Source organism: Saccopteryx leptura, chromosome 3 (genome assembly GCF_036850995.1).
Source record: "Saccopteryx leptura isolate mSacLep1 chromosome 3, mSacLep1_pri_phased_curated, whole genome shotgun sequence".
Classification (NCBI taxonomy): domain Eukaryota; kingdom Metazoa; phylum Chordata; class Mammalia; order Chiroptera; family Emballonuridae; genus Saccopteryx; species Saccopteryx leptura.
This window is the reverse complement of record NC_089505.1, coordinates 230,006,692-230,011,672: the sequence shown is the minus strand read 5'-3', so window position 1 is coordinate 230,011,672 and position 4,981 is coordinate 230,006,692.

Sequence of the window (4,981 nt, the reverse complement as noted above, 5' to 3'; positions counted from 1 at the left end):
TTCCAATAAACCTGTGCTTTTAAAATATAGTTAGAAAACCACCTGCATCTAAATCACCTGGGAGTCTTGTTAAAATCAACATCTTAGAACCTACCTCAGACCACCTTCATTGTAACAGCTTCTCCAAGTGACTCTGTTATGCACTAATAGTTTAAAGTAGTGCAAAAATCAAACTACTTTTCATAAATTAAACAGTGTAAATGCCATGTTGAACTTTTTAAACTAATTCTTTCAAAACACATCACTGGCTTATGAGCCTCTATTTTAATAAAAATCTAATATCCCACCATTTAAATGGAAGCCATGGCAACCATCATTGACTTTCCCAAATGAGGCATTTAAAGACAAGTAAAAACTGAACTGCTGTGAAAGATTGAACAGTGGTTTATGATTGCGATGCAAATAAATAAAACTGTCAAAGATGGAAAAGTTTGGAAGGATATGGAAGATTAGTAGAACATGGATAAGTCAGAAAAGAAAAAGAGTGACTAAAGATTAGGACTGGGTAAGGAAGAATCTTAGGGACTCAAGTCATGTGCATATTTTTTAAATCAAATTTATCAAGGTATAATTTATATAAAAATAAAGTGAGCCCTGGAAACTTGGGTTAGTGATAGAGCATCTGCCCAGCTTGTGGATGTCCCAGGTTTGATTCCTGGCCAGGGCACACAGGAGAAGTGCTCATCTGCTTCTCTACCCTACCCCCTCTCCTTTCTCTCTATCTTTCTCTGCCCCTCCCAGAGCCAAGGCTCCATTGGAGCAAAGTTGGCCCAGGCGCTGAGGATGGCTGCATGGCTTCCGCTTCAGGTGCTAGATAGAATGACTCCAGTTGCAATGGAACAACAGCCCAGATGCAGAGCATCAACCCCTAGTGGGCTTGCCTGGTGGATCCTGGTCAGGTGCATGCGGGAGTCTGACTCTCTGCCTCCCCACTTCTCACTTCAGAAAAATACAAAAAAAAAAAAAAAAAAAAAAAAAATAAAGTGAATCAATGTAAATGTAGGGTTTGATGAGTTTTGACAAAGCATGCAATTCTGTAGTCCCAAACATATAGAACATTTCTATCACTCTACAGCATTCCCTGTGCCCCTTTGCAGATGCTACTCTTCAATGCTGGCCCCAAGCAACTGCAATTTGCTTAGTTGTACCTCTTCTAAAATGTCATATAACTAGAATCTTACAGCATGTGAAGTCTTTGGGGTCCATGTTGTTGTATATATCATTTTGGTAAAACTGTGTGTGTGTGTGTGTCTGTGTGTGTGTGTGTTTTCTTAGACAAGTTAACGGAATTGCTAGGTTTTATAGTAGTTGTATTTTATTTTTTAAAAGAACTGTCCATTAATTTCCAGAATAATTGGACAATTTAACAATCTTACAAGTATGAGTGAGAATTTTGTGTGCTACCTATGCTCACCAACACTTGACAATGTCAGTGTTTAATAATTTTATTGAGTGTGTAGAGATATCTCAAAGTAGTTTAATATGCATTTCATCGATGATCAATAATATTGAATATTTTATGTGCTTATTGGCCACTCATATGCCAATTTTTAAAGTGCATGTTCAAAATTGTTTGCCATTTTTTAAATTTAATTTTCGAATCATTAAAATATTTTTATAAAGTTAAACCTGTATGGTCAGACATGTGGTGGTGCAGTGGATTAGGTGTTGATCTGGATGCTGAGTTCACCAGTTTGGAACCCTGGGCTTGCCTGATCAAGACACATTATGGAAATTGATGCTTCCTGCTCCTCCCACCTCCTTCTCTCTCTGTCTCTCCCCTCTCTCGCATGAAGAAATAAATTCTTCAAGAAAATTAAATCTATATGTAATATATCCTTGTCAAATATATGTGTTACAAATATTTTTCCTATTTTGTGGCTTATATTTTCATTTTCTTAATAGTTTCTCCAAAAAGCAAAAGTTTTAATTTTCATAAATTTTAATTTATCAATTTCTTGTGAATTATGCTTTTTGCACATGCCTAAGAAATGTTTGCTTGTGCTAAGTGGCAAAGATTTTCTTCTAAGTTTTCTTTCAAAAGTTTGATTGTTATGTTTGTGGCATTTTGGGGGTTTTTTACTTCACCTTTTTAACTCACTAGCAGTGCTCCCATCCCTGGCTCTCCATTTTATCTAGTTCTTGTTCCACTAAATACACTAGTAATTTTTTTTTATTTATTTTTTTATTTTTTTTTTATTTTTCCGAAGCTGGAAACGGGCAGAGACAGTCAGACAGATTCCCGCATGTGCCCGACCAGGATCCACACGGCATGCCCACCAGGGGGCGATGCTCTGCCCACCAGGGGGCGATGCTCTGCCCCTCTGGGGCACCACTCTGCCGCGACCAGAGCCACTCTAGCGCTTGGGGCAGAGGCCAAGGAGCCATGCCCAGCGCCCGGGCCATCTTTGCTCCAATGGAGCCTTGGCTGCGGGAGGGGAAGAGAGAGACAGAAAGGAAGGAGGGGGGTGGGGTGGAGAAGCAAATGGGCACTTCTCCTATGTTCCCTGGCCGGGAATCGAACCCGGGTCCCCCGCACGCCAGGCCGACGCTCTACCGCTGAGCCAACCGGCCAGGGCCTACAATAGTAATTTTTTAATTTTCCCCTCCTTTTTCCTGTTTCCCTCTTATTCCTCTCATCATAACCGTTAGTCAACCAACACCTAAAAGCAAATCATATTATTCTTGACACAAATTTTTTTCTTATTTGCTTTTTGTGGGACCATACCCCCCTTTTTTTTTCTTTGCCCCTTTATTACTTCTCCCCAATTCAGGCCCTCCATTACAGGCATTGTTTGTTCTATTTAGTACAATATAATTCACAGTTCACCACAAGATTTTATCAAGAAAGAGGGGAAAGGAGAGGAGAGGAAAAAAGGAGAGGGAGGAATAATTTCCTTTTTTTCAAATTTTTGGTTTATTTTATTTTTATTTATTTAATTATTAATTTTTTTAAAAAAACTTCAATTTTTTATTTTTTAAACTTTTTATTCTTTATTAAATCTCATTAATACTATCAACAAAACCACCCTCAGAAGTATTAAAGAAAAGAAAATTGAATATCATGTATCCAAAAAAAAGAGAGGTAACACAGATAGATGAGGAAAAATCTATGGAGAAAAAATTTAACATATTGGAAACCTTGGAGTTAAACGACAGAGAATTTAAAATAGAAATCCTAAAAATACTCAGAGATATACAAGAAAACACAGAAAGGCAATTTAGGGAGCTCAGAAAACAACTCAATGAACACAAAGTGTATATTCCCAAGGAAATTGAAACTATAAAAACAAATCAAACAGAGATGAAAAACTCAATTCATGGGCTGAAAAAGGAGGTAACAAGCTTAGCTAATAGAACAGGCCAGATAGAAGAGAGGATTAGTGAAATAGAAGACAAGCAACTTGAGGCACAACAGAGAGAAGAAGAAAGAGACTCAAAAATTAAAAAAAAAAATGAGATAGCCCTACAGGAATTATCTGACTCCATTAAAAAGAATAACATAAGAATAATAGGTATATCAGAGGGAGAAGAGAGAGAAAATGGAATGGAGAACATACTCAAACAAATAATAGATGAGAACTTCCCAAGCTTGTGGAAAGAACTAAAGTCTCAAATTCTAGAAGCAAACAGAACTCTGAGTTTTCTTAACCCCAACAAACCTACTCCAAGGCATATCATAATGAAATTGGCACAAACCAACGGCAAAGAAAAAATTCTCAAGGCAGCCAGGGAAAAGAAGAATAAAACATATGAAGGAAGGCCCACTAGATTATCATCAGATTTCTCCACAGAAACGCTAGAAGAGAGTGGACCCCAATATTTAAAGTCCTGAAAGAGAGTAACGTTCAGCCACGAATACTATACCCATCAAAGCTATCCTTCAAATATGAAGGAGAAATAAAAACATTCACAGATACAGAAAAGATGAGGGAATTTATCATCAAAATACCCCCAATCCAGGAATTACTAAAGGGGGTTCTCCAATCAGATACAAAGAACAAAAAAAAATAAAGCCACAAGTAAAAGCTCCAAGAAGAACACAATAAAACCAAATTTAAACTGTGACAACAACAAAAAGAAAGGGGGGAAGAGGAAAGAGATTAACAGTAGCAAAGGACGATGGAGTGCAAAAGTACACACAAAATAGTGCAAAACAATGAACAGGGTAGTAACCCTTTTCATTACTTAATGGTAACCACCATTGAAAAAACCACCACAGAAGCACATGATTTAAAAAAGATAGCAACAGAGGAAAGATGTATGGAATACAACCAAATAAAAACAAAAGATAGAAAAACGAAAGAGAAGGATCAAACAAGACACAAAACTAACAGAAAGCAATCTATAAAATGGCAATAGGGAACTCACTAGTGTCAATAATTATACTAAATGTAAAGAGATTAAACTTACCAGTAAAAAGGCACAGAGTAGCAGAATGGATCAAAAAAGAAAATCCAACTATATGCTGCCTACAAGAAACTCATTGAAGTAACAAGGATAAAAACAAATTCAAAGTGAAAGGCTGGAAAACAATACTCCAAGAAAATAACATCCAAAAAAAAGCGGGCAAAGCAGTACTCATATCTGATAACGCTGACTATAAGACAGCAAAAGTACTCAGAGACGAAAAATGGCCATTTCATAATGGCTAAGGGGACACTGTATCAAGAAGACATAACAATTCTTTTTTTTTTTTTTTTGGTACTTTTCTGAAGCTGGTAACGGGGAGAGACAGTCAGACAGACTCCCGCATGAGCCCAACCGGTATTCACCCGGCATGCCACCAGGGGCGATGCTCTGCCCACCAGGGGGCGATGCTCTGCCCCTCCGGGGCGTCGCTCTGCCGTGACCAGAGCCACTGTAGCACCTGGGGCAGAGGCCAAGGAGCCATCCCCAGCGCTCGGGCCATCTTTACTCCAATGGAGGCTTGGCTGCGGGAGGGGAAGAGAGAGACAGAGAGGAAGGAGGAGGGGGGGTG